Consider the following 12,129-nt stretch of genomic DNA (forward strand, 5'->3'; position numbering starts at 1 on the left):
GGCCCCAGGTCAGGGGCATTCGCTGAAGCCGAAGCCAGCCGTGCTCATCGCAGGAGTTGTTTTCATATTGTGTGTTTGTGTTTACTTGTCGAGTGGTTGGCTGGTTTTTATTTTAAGGGTTTAAATCGCTAAGAGTTTGGACTGTAGCTGTTGGAGGCCATGTCCCAGTGCGCAGTTCATTCTCCGGTGTCTACGGCCAGACGTTGCGTCGTAAACGGCTACAGGTCTGTGTTGCAGATGGGCCTTGCAGACAGACAGGCAAACTTTACCTTAACCATGCTCGCTGGGTCCTAACTGCTGTGATAAGAACTCCATAAACATTGAATGAATGAATGAATGAATGAACATTATAAGTTATTCATGTAAACGTTCAGTGATTCATATTATTAGTTTTTAGTAACACTTAATTTTTATACCTGGTTTCTTTTAAGATAAACTAATATTTGGCAGGCTTATTTCAGAGAAGTTACGACTTGGAACAGAGATAAGTGGATGGAAACTATTCCGTCTTATAGAACACTTTCAAGCAGCGCCCAGCAGTGAAACAAGTTGTGACGTCTCAACTTTTAATTCAAAACCAGCCTAATGTAAAAGAGGTTAAAAAAAAAAGAAAGTATTTTTCCTCATTTGCAATCTTAGTAGAAGCCAGGGAGGGACACTTTATAAACAGCTTTGCACCTGGCATGTTGCTCCTGTCCCCTTAGTGTCTCCCCGAGTGCTGGTCCCCACACTTGCTGTGCCGTTCGCTTGGCGGCTGGTAGACTCCCACAGAGCAAGAGCGAATGGCTGTCCACGTTCAGAGAGCGGGCCTGGCTTTCCAGCCACAGCCAAGACTCAAGACCCTACCTACCGAGAAAGCAGGGACCACAGCTGCCTTGTTCACTGTGATGTCTCTGCTTTCAGGCACATGGAGGTGCTTGGTAAATAAGTGGTAAAGGAATGAACATCCCATGGAAGGAGGAAGAGCAGCTGCAGAAGCTTAAAACATACAGGGAAAGAGTGTTATCATATCCTTACCTAATACTTATTGAGGGTCTCCTGTGAACCTGGTCGTGTTTCTGGGGTGAGATCTGGGTTCGTGGGTGTTAACAGCCTAGTGCAGACAGGGCACACACTTTTATGTGAATCTGTGCACATATACACAGCTGATCAAGTTGTATTACAGAAGCATTTCGTACTTGACTATTAAAGAATGGGGCTGCCTGTAAAATGGTGGTAATGGTGTGACCTGGGTAATAAGCATAAAGACTCAGGGAAGAGAAAGGTTGAGAAGCAAAGCTAGGTGGAGCAGGGGTAAGGAGATACCACGGGTGGCACATGCATAAAGGTCAGAGGGGGCATAGCCACTGGCTGAGCCCAAGAGGAGATTGGTATTGGATTGGTATTGGGGTACATTGGAGAGTAAAGTGGGATAGGCTGGGTGGGGATCACATTTTGGAGGAGAGTTTAGGAAATAGTCATAGACGTTTATATTTAATATAACCAGCATAAAGGAGCCCTAAATTTTGGAGCAAGGAAGTAATTTGATAAGGACTGTGTTGTTTTTTTGTTTATTTGTGTGTTTTTTTGTTTTTTAATCCTCAAGGATATTTTTTCCATTGCTTTTCAGAGAGAACAGGAGGGAGGCAGGGGGGAGGAGGAAGAGAGAGAGAGAGGGACAGAGAGGGAGAGAGAGAGAGAAACATCAATTGGTTTCCTCCCACACATGCCCCGACCAGGGCCCGGGATCAAGCCTGCAACCGAGATATGTACCCTTGACCAGAATTGAACCCAAGATCCTTCAGTCCTGGGCTGACTTTCTAACCACTGAGCCAAACCCGCTAGGGCAAGGGCTGTGTTTTAAGATTACCTGGTAACCTGGCAGGCAGGAGGACAGCCCGACCTCAGAGACCAGAAAGGAAAACAGCCCCCCAAGGATTGGGGTCTCAATACCACTTTTAGTTGCACCGGGATTTTCTGGTCACCATGGATGCTTCAGTGGCATCCACGAAAAGCAACTGATGGGGGAAATGCCTTTGGTTTAGAGCTCCACTTTAAGAGGGTGTGGAAATAACCAAAGAGTGACCAAGCCTGTCCAACAGCCACAATCCCTCATGTGCTCACTCTCAACCTCAAGCCCTCTGGAGTAACCATGTCTTTTGCCAATAAGAGGCAGAGGGGTGAGTGTCTTGTTCATGGGAATGAGTCTTAGTTGGCTGACATCATGGAGAGGGGTACCCATTGTTGGGTTAGCCGAGCAGCTCTCCCAGTTCTTTGTTGGAAGGTGGCATGTAGGGTATGGGACAGGAAGGAGAACAGGAGCAGGAAGGAAAAGATAGACCGTAATCTCCATGAGGTTAGAAACACTGTGCCCATCTTTGTATTTCAAACGCCTTATGTAAGACCTGCCAAATGAATGCTGGCTGGATGGATAAGGGGCGTTTTGTTTCCTCATTACCTTGTCACACATAACACAGTATTGACAACTCACATATTTATTCACTCCTCTCCCTTTTACCTTCTATTTCTTCCTACCTATGTAAGTGCTGATCTCATAGAAATCCATTCAAAGCACATGGAGTATTTAATTTACTTAGTTGCAAGCCCAGTGTTGGATAAAGGGAGCACAGATGTTGAAACTACCAGGTTCTGCCTTCCCGGACTGAGACAGCTCCCCCAAGCCGCAGCTAGCAAGCCTTCAGAATCCCCCACTTTCATTTCTCTAGCTGTTGTCCCTGCTGCATCGGGTGTCCAACAGGTTAAGTTTTACATCTGTCCCTGAAGAATGGGGAGGAGCTGCACCCTGACACTGATTCAGGAAATACAGCTGATGGCAATCTGCATTTGATGATAGAGGACATATTGAGCTATGTACAAATACTTCATACTGGATTTGAACATTCCATTTCATCGGTAAATGACATGTATTTAATTATACAAATGGCTAAAACAAAAAAACATGGTTCTACAATTACTCTTTTGGCTTGCTTAATTCTGAGACAGGGAATCCAGAATAGAGTTCAGCGGTCTTCTCTTCCCCAGATATCCCTGGAGTGAAAGTGAGTGCTGCATGTCCAATACCTCTCAAACATTGAACGACTGAGGGTGCTAAATGTTTGACAGGTGTTGGACAGCGAGGCACTATGTTAAGCTCCAGGGATAGAAAGATGCCTAAGGCATGTCCCAGAAGGATTCCCAGTGTAGTGGGGAAGCAGATACAAAACCAGTTAAGTTAGAATATGGAGTAAGTGTTGTAATGTAGGTGTAAACACAGAACAGGGAGGGCTGAGAGCTGAGGAACATGGCAGGGCAGTCAGGCTTCCATCAGCAGGGAAGGCAGAGAGCCGCCGGTGGAAGGGCACGGGAGCTGTCTGTCTGTTTTGCCTGGAAGGTAGTGGGATGGGGCAAAAGGAGATTCTGGAAGCTTGGGTTGCAACCAGGCTGCCTCCCATGCTAGGGAACTCTATAGGGAAAAGGTGCTGGTAGAGCTCCGTCAGCAGGGGAGAAAGACATGATAAAGGGAAAACGTTGAATTAGGAAGGTAACTTAGGTGCAGTTGGAGGAGAATGGACTAGAAATGGACAGCCTGGGGTCAGAAAGACCAGGCAATTCTGCAGTCTCCTGGTACGATATGATGAGGGTCTGCACCACAACCCACCACACTAGTGACTGCAAGTTTAGCCGTCCTGCCAGATGAGTTTTAAAATTTATACACTGCTTAAGAGAAAAAAGAAAGTCTGCGGAGAGCAAAAACAGACTAGGAAGAGTCGAGTGAACAAGTGTTGAGTGAAGAGCCTTTAACAATCCTTCTTTGAACTAAATTCATTAGCGAAATTTGAGAAACTGGAGTTTCAAAGAATTTGAACCTGGCGTTTCCCCTTCTCTGCCTCTGGTCAAGTTTTAATTTGCTGTCATCTATTAGCTGACAGAAGAAGAAAGGTGTCTTTCAGCAGTCAAGCCAGCCAATGAGAAGAGCTCTGAATCCGGCTTGGAGTGGGCGGTGCTGCCTGCCTCCTGGGAGGCCAGGCTTGGTTTACCAGGGGTACAGGAACCAACTTGTTGAAGCTCTCTTTCTCCCAGGGCACCTGAAGTCGTTTCATCTTCAGGAGAGAGAAAGTGAAAACGGCCCCAAAAGTTGCACCATCTTAAATAAACATTATAAAATACAGGCACGCTTGCCTTTGAAATTGAAGTACCTCGAGCAGATAGCACATTTATATCCTGCTGCTTATAGGTTTGTCTTTCATTGTCTGTGATGATGTTTCTTTGAACCTGGCACAAACAGAAAAAAAGAGAATTACATCTGGCTCTTCTAAAAAGGAAAGATGGACAGGCTGTTTTATTTTTTTTTTTGGTTATGTGGTTCAAAAAAGCTTCAATGGCTAGGAAAGAGACACACTTCTGTGCATGACCTTCGTGGCGGGGTGGGGGTGGGGGGTGGCAACGGTGGTTTAGTTAACACAAAGCCCTGCCAGTACTCACAGACTTCTTGAGAGTACTATGGCTGTCCTACCAGCCCAGTGATAGCACGTTGTCAACAGTGTTTCAGGTTTCTCTCCACCACATAACCCCTTCCTTTCAATGCAGACAGCAAGACCATCCTGTTCAGTAGTTGCCTAATATCTGTGTGCCCCGGGACGCAACAACGATGGGGCAATTAATTGTAATTCCGTGTCTGACTGAATTCCAGTATTCTCCTCTCCCAGTGGTGAAACAGGAAAGGACATCCCATCAGGAAGAACCTGAAGGTGCCATCCAGTAGCTTTGCCTCACGTCACTGATCGCCCTCAGTCAGAAATCTTGACTTGCAACTTTGGAGGGTGGGTCTCTGAAAGAATTTCAGCGCTCACGCAGAGATGAGGAGCGCTGCTCCCTGATGAGAAGGAACCTGGCTGCAACGCTGGCAGTCCGGCTCCAACTGCTCAGGCTGGGGGCACCTTTTGTGGACTGAAGTTTCAGAAAGGTAGGCACCATTTCGTCGATGTTAGTTACTGTTTGAGAGCTTTCAAACCAAGGTGCCCTTGACTGTGTGTTTTGTGTGTTTGAGAGAGAAAAAGAAGGGGGATCAGAATGCTCATTTTGGCCTTATATTCTGGGAGAGAGACAGAAAAGAGGGATTTGAATCACTTTGCTCTGTGAGTTTTACTTCAGATTGTCTTAGTAGTGTGGCATCCAAGCTTCTACTTCTGACCTGTGTCACTGGCTGTTCGGAGAGTTTAAACTGATCCATCGAAGGGAAGGGAGAATTGTCTGGAGAGTGAAATCCCGTGAAGCTGATGCCCAGCCAGCACAGCTTGGTTTGTTAGGAAAGCCTTGACTTTCAGTGAAATGAAACCATGAGCACAGATTTCCAGGTGGCATGGCACAGGCCATTTCTGACTATTCCAGAACGTCTTCAGTTTGGAACAAGGCAGGGTTCTTCGTTCACCTCACAGTGGTAAACTTTTCTAAGCTGCTCTGTCTTGAGGGAATAATTTCAGTGCCTTCTCTAGAAGATATTAGCTGATTAGCTCTCAAACTGCCAGCCTTGTGGAGAGAAACAAAACAAAACTTTATTTTTTCTATCCCAAGAACACGTTTAGCAAGGTTGTTTTTTAAGCAATGTTATTTCCTAAACATCCTTACACAGAGCAACGAAAAGAAACCTTTGGGATTCACCAGATGGTGGATATTAATTTATTCATTAATCCATAATATTCAAGTGCCTTCTCTACCACAAGTGAGGGCTCAGACTTCATACAGCACCTTTTCATTCCTCTCCCCCCACACGCCTTTTTTTTTTAAAGCGAGGTTTCCATTTAAAATTTCATCAGTAGAATTCCTGGCCAAAGGAGCAAATTCTTTAAAGGGAAAAGAGGCATATGTTCATACAGATAATAATTGTAGACTCTTCCTATTAAAAATATTCCTTTCCTAAAAGCAATCAGATTAATTTACATAAGTTTGAAGATAATTCTGGGTTAGCATTAATCTACATTTATTGAATTATTGCTGTGCATATATGCATTTTTCTATTTAATTCAATGAGATAAAACTCATGCAGTTTTCAGATGAGGAAGTTTGGGCTGAGTGAGATTTATCGAGGCATAGCAGGGAAGGGAGGAAGCCAGAACTCTGCTGCTTTTCTGCACCCAGAGATCCATATGACCGGAGCCTTCCACATTCCTAACCCATTCCATCGGCCCTTCACAGAGGCCTCATCCTGTGAAGGAGGCCATAATAATATGCTAACTTGGTATCATGGCAAAAGACCAAAAAGTAAGTCTATAACCTGCTTGTACTGTTCGGGTGAAGGCATGGTGTGCTGGACAGAACATGGGCTAGAAAGGCAGAAAGATCTAGATTTGAATCCCTGCTTCCTGCTTACTAATTCTGTGACCTAGGCACGTCTGTGAAATTCTTCACACCTTATCTATAAGGTGATTATGATAAGGTCTCTCACACAGGGTTGTTTGTTATAAGGAACAGAAAGACAAGGCATGCAAAGCGCCTCCTGAATGAGAAGCGGCACACTCTCCATCAGCATTCACTTCTCTATTCATGTGTTGATGCTTTATTATATCAGAGTGTGACTAACTTTCTTTGAAAATCACTTGTGATTATTGAGATCCTTCATGGGGAAGCGGAGCCCACTTTGATACAGCCTCTGCATCAGGGTAGTGAACATCCTATGCTAAGAGTCCCCAAAGCGGAGAAAAATGGGGCACAAAAGCAAAAACATCAGATGCTTCTTCTTCAAAAGCCAGCTTCTTATGCTGATTATTGCAGAGTCATAAGTCAGTGTACACACACACACGTCATCTGAGTTTTCCTGGGTCCCCAAAGTCATAGCAGAAGGGTTGCCAGCAGGGTACACATGAGAGGAGGGTCTGGCTCTCAGACCTCGTGGAACAGAGAGCGTAGCGTGGCAACCATTTATTTACCTTGGGCCCCAGCAGGCAGCCCATCTACACAGCAGCCTTGGGTGTTCCAAGGCGTCCTCACTGTGACTTTAGGGGTACAGTACAAAGATTTAACTGGAGATAATACACCTTTAAAAAGATGGATTTGAGACACATATGATTGACTTATTAACTGGCTAAAAGCCTGGAGTCAAGCTTATCAAGTAGGCCAGTTGGCATCAAGAGCAGTGTGTTGACAGCCTGTCCCTAACTTTGACTCCTGGTGAAGTGTAGATCCTCACGGAGAGATGGGGGAGGAGCCCAGGGAAGCTCCTGCTGGGAGCAAGTACGGTGTGTCTTCCTTTTCCTGGGAACACCTACACTGACCTTATTGGTCTTATACAACCCCAGTTTTTTTTTCTAAATCCTCACCCAAGAATATTTTTTCCATTGCTTTTCAGAGAGTGGAAGGGGGAGAGAGAATGAGAGAGAGAGAGATCGGTGTGAGAGAGATGCATCGATTGGTTGCCTTTCGCACACAGGATCGAGCCTGCAACCAAGACACGTGCCCTCAGTCGGAATCAAACCTGGGCCCCTTCAGTCCACAGGCCAATGCTTCAACCACCGAGCCAAACAGGCTCGGGCACACAGCCCAAATTTGTTGTTTCATTTACTTGGTGGACCCAGAATGATTGAAGAAATCTTTGTGTCAGCCCTAGACAGACCAAACAATTGGCACCGTGAAAGACACTCCAAAGTAGCAGGACTTATTTTCCCAAGCCCTATGCAACAATCAACATCATCATTTTATGGGTCATACTATACATATTGCTTTAAGATTGTGTCTGGTAGCAGGAATTTTTTTTTTTAAATCCTCCCTGGAGGATATTTTTTCCATTGCTTTTCAGAGAGAATGGAAGGGGGAGAGACAGAGAGAGAGAAACATCAGTGTGAGACACTTGCCTTCCACTCTCTCCCTGATTAGGGCTGGGGGTCAAGCCTGTAACCGAGGTACATGCCCTTAGTCAAAATAGAACCTGGGACCCTTCAGTCCACAGGTTGACGCTCTAACCACTGAAACAAACTGACTAGGGCTAGCAGGGATTTTAAATGATGAAAACATAAACTAAGCTAAAGTCCCAATTAAAATTAATTAGGGCTTAGGTATAAAACCTCAAATGGCAAGTGAATGAAGAGATTCAGAATCTTTGACCTTGTACAACACTGTGACAGCCAAAATTCTCCACTGGCTTTCTGTTGATGGTGGACAGATGTTTGATTGTAAATAGACTTCAGCAATCACTGTGCTTTTAAAACAGCTAAAATTATTTCCAAATTTCATTATTATTTCACCTTAAAGTCTGAGAAACCCGTGAATAAACAGATGATGGCTTTAGTGAGAAAAAGATTTGACTTTGAGACACATTTCATCTTTCCCAAGTATGAGAATTTAAAATTTCTCAGACTATAAGTATTTACATGTTGCTCAAATACAAAGTTAAAAGGTTTTGGTTCATTTTCATTACCATTCCTTCTTTATTTTTTCCCACTTGGTTACTGGAGAGTTTATGGAGGGGGTTTGTGCTACGTTCTTAAGGAGAGTAAACTGAACAGACTGGAGGCCTAACACATAGCTGATGTTTGGTTTACAGAAGTTCTAATTCAATGGAAAGTTTCCTTTTATTGTTTCCTGAATTATATCTTCAGGAAATACCAGGAAACTAAGATATCCACCAAAATTTCCAAATACCTCTGCTTGGGATTGGTGCACACACACACACATCACAGGCGCGAGCACACACATTCATGTGCACATGCGCCGTATAAAACAGAACCAAAAGATACCTACTTTTGTGTGTGTGCAGCGAAGGTTTATTTCTTCTCCTGCCGTAGATTGTGCTGTCTTCTTCCATCCTGCAGCTGTGTCCTCTGAAACACGTGACATGTGGTCACCAGCACTGGAAAGGGAGAAATGGAAATAGTTTTCTTTTAATCAAGATATAATTGACTTATAACATTATATTCATTTCGGATGTTGCATAATAATTAGATAGTTGTATATATTGTAAAATGATCACCAAATACATTTCTCATTAAAGGAAAAATGATAGAATTCAACCTAGAGTGTATGTTTAGGTTATTTGAAGAGATATTACATTAAGAGGTTTGAAATCATTTTCATTTACTATCTGCATGTTCCCAAATGAAATACTTAGAAAAAGTCACACACCTTAACCCATTTATATTCTGTAGATACTGTATGCGAAAACAAGGTCCATTTCTTTTATTTTGCTCCTTTGCCAGACCTATGTATTTTAGTGGATAGTCAACATATACCTGTTGGTTGGATTGATCCTGACTCAGGCTGAACAATAAAGTAATCATGTTGAGATTCATACAAAAATTCTGAGAACATGTTTTCAATAATGAAGATTACTTGATATCATTTAATAACTAAATTTGCTTCGATTTCTTCCCCTCAAGTTTGATTTTTGTTTAACATCTGATTTAAACTTTAAAAACTTAGAATATGCTGATGCTGAACAAATCCCAAATTGTGCAGATTAACGATTTTTAGTTGTGATGTTCACATCATGGGCTCATCATCATATTCCACTGGGGGTCAAAGGTGCAGGGTCTCCTAATGAGCTCCTTCTGTTGCATTCGCTGTAACCGGCTTTCCCTGACTTGTTTCCAGCAGGATCTGCTTTATGTGAATTCTGGTCCACATCCAGCTGTGGAAGAGTAAAGCTTCAGAGCATTTCTAGATAATGGCTGTAAAATAATATGCAAGTTGAATTTTCCTAAGTAATTGTTTTACTGATTATACTATTACCGTGGTTTTCAAACTTTTTTTGACTGTCACCAGTGGCAAGAAATACTTTTTAGATCCCAACTTCCAATACGCACGCGTACACACACACACACACAGGCACTAACTGAAAAAAAGTTTCACAAAACAATACTTGATATATATTGATGTTTTCTCTTCTGTCCCATTCCACTCTAGAAAATCTCTGGTCATGACCTATGAGTTAATTTTGTGATCCATTGATAGTGGTTTTCAATACTGGCTGAAAATAAGAATCAATTAGCAAACTTAAAAAAAATACTAAAGCAAGGCCCTGGCCAGGTGGCTCAGTTGGTTAGAGCATCGTCCGATATGCCAAGGTTGCGGTTTCAGCCCCCCCCCCCCAGTCAGGCATATACAAGAATCAAGCCAATGAATGCATCAATAAGTGGAACAACAAATCTCTCTCTCTTTCTGTCTCTTTGTCTCTCTCTCTCCCCCTCTCTCTTTCTCTCTCACTCCCTTGCTCTCTCTCAAATCAATTGAAAAAGTTACTAAAGCCAAAGGCACAATAGACTGACAGAATGAACTAGAGATTCCAGAAATAAATCTCCACATATTTGGACCCTATTAGTACTATAAGGAAAGGTTGGACATTTGAGTGTCATATGGAAAACAATAAATCCTGATTTTAACCTCAAAACTTATATAGCTCTAAATGTTAATGTGGCTGTAACAGGTAAAACAGTATAACTTATAGATATGCACTGTCAATATGGTAGCTGCTAGCTCCTTGTGTTTATTGAGTCCCTGAAATTTGGTAGTCCAGTGGAGACATGCTCTAAGTATAAACACACAGCAAATTTGGAAAACTTACTGTAGAGAAAGAATTCAAAATTTAATAATTTTTATATTGATCACATGTTAAAATGATATTGTAGATATATTGGGTTAAATACAATATATTATTAAAATTAATTTGTTTCTTTTTACTTTTTAAAATGTGACTCTTCAGCCCACTGGCTGATGCTCTAACCACTGAGCAAAGCCAGCTAGGGCTATGATTTTTTAATTTTAAATGTTTACTCGAGTTGTTTTAAAACACTATGCAGGTCAAACAAAGCTGATTGGTTGGCCCAATTCAACCAGCACCAAGTTCTACCACTGGTCTGTAAGTCTGACTTAAAGTTTTCTAGGTAGAAGGAAACCTGTGGGTATAATTGTATAGTCTACTAATTACTTTTCCCTTTTCTGCTTCTGCAGGGATGTTGTGAAAGGAAACGTGACACTTTATATACACGCACACATATATGTATATACACTGTACCTGAGTTTGTTGGTAGTGAGCTATCATATATGCTCAAGATAATTATCATTATTTACATTTTATTTTACCTCTGTTTTGTTTTCTTCATTGTGATCTTGGAAAATTACATCTGCAACTCAAAAGTTTATCACATGGTACTGTTTTTCCTGTTCTGAGGAGCAGTGGTGCTTGGGCCAGGCAAGTACCATTTTACTGCCTGTGAAATACTGTAGATTCCTAGCCTTTTCCTTTCGAAAGGGGAGATAGTTCATGAAAGTCTTCACCAGGTGGTGAAGAGCCTCGCAGTCTTAGGTGGTATTTGCCATCTGTGCTCTGGGCACACCCTCACCTTTCTCCTTCCTGTCCCCCAACACCTGCGCTCAGTTTGGAAGGAAGGGTTGGTTCTGTCCTGTAGGTCTCCACCTTCCAGTCTCTCACCTGTCAGAGAACTTTCAAAATCACATTTCTTCGAAAGCATCCCAGATGATCAAGTACGATCATATGTGTGGAGAGGAGCCATTCACAAAGCATGTTCACAAATATTGATGTGAGGGGAGCAAAATTAAGTCTTGGAAAGAGAAGTAGCATTTTTGCCCTCAGTGCCTGCATTTGAGTGTGGCTCTGTGTCAGTTTGAGCAAGTTACTTGATCCCTCTAAATTGTATTGTTTACCTGTAAATTTACCTGAGGGTATTTATAGTCACTATCTTTGTGAGGATTCAATGAGTTAATGCTTGCAAAAGAAACTTTGTAAATTGTGATCTGACTTATAGTTGTTAGTTATCATTTTAATCATCTCATTATTTTTGTAATGGTCTGTGAAAAAGGAGTGTTGTTATTCTCAATTTTCAACAGCAAAACCAGATGTCAGTACCACCGGTCATCTGAATCACAGCTCTTAAACTTTCTTCTGTACCAGTGGGTCTTGCTTACATGGACGGCGGGGCTTTGCCCCATGTCTCCACCCTTCCAACGTAACCAATTCCTACTGGCCAGCAAAGCACTGAGAAGGGGTTCATGACCCAGGCATGTCTAGTTATCCCCCTTTTAGCCTATAATTTTCTGCACCTTCTTACCAAAAGTTTTGCAAATGTATTTCCCCTGTCTACTTTCTAGTCAGGTGAGAGTATAGTGAAGTGGTAAGGAGGACTACAAAGCATCGGTAAGCCAGAG

General features: G+C 42.6%; 1 protein-coding gene across 1 annotated transcript in view; it reads left to right on the plus strand.

Moving 5' to 3' along the window:
- Positions 1-4,863: 4,863 nt before the first annotated feature.
- The window catches only part of CERS3 (ceramide synthase 3), a 61,612-nt gene continuing 54,346 nt past the window's right edge, over positions 4,864-12,129 (plus strand). The window contains exon 1 of the mRNA XM_081124655.1: positions 4,864-4,942. The gene's annotated coding sequence lies outside the window, so the exon portion shown is untranslated. The remainder of the gene's footprint in view (positions 4,943-12,129) is intronic.

Source organism: Miniopterus schreibersii (genome assembly GCF_964146895.1).
Source record: "Miniopterus schreibersii genome assembly, chromosome: 22".
Lineage (NCBI taxonomy): Eukaryota > Metazoa > Chordata > Mammalia > Chiroptera > Miniopteridae > Miniopterus > Miniopterus schreibersii.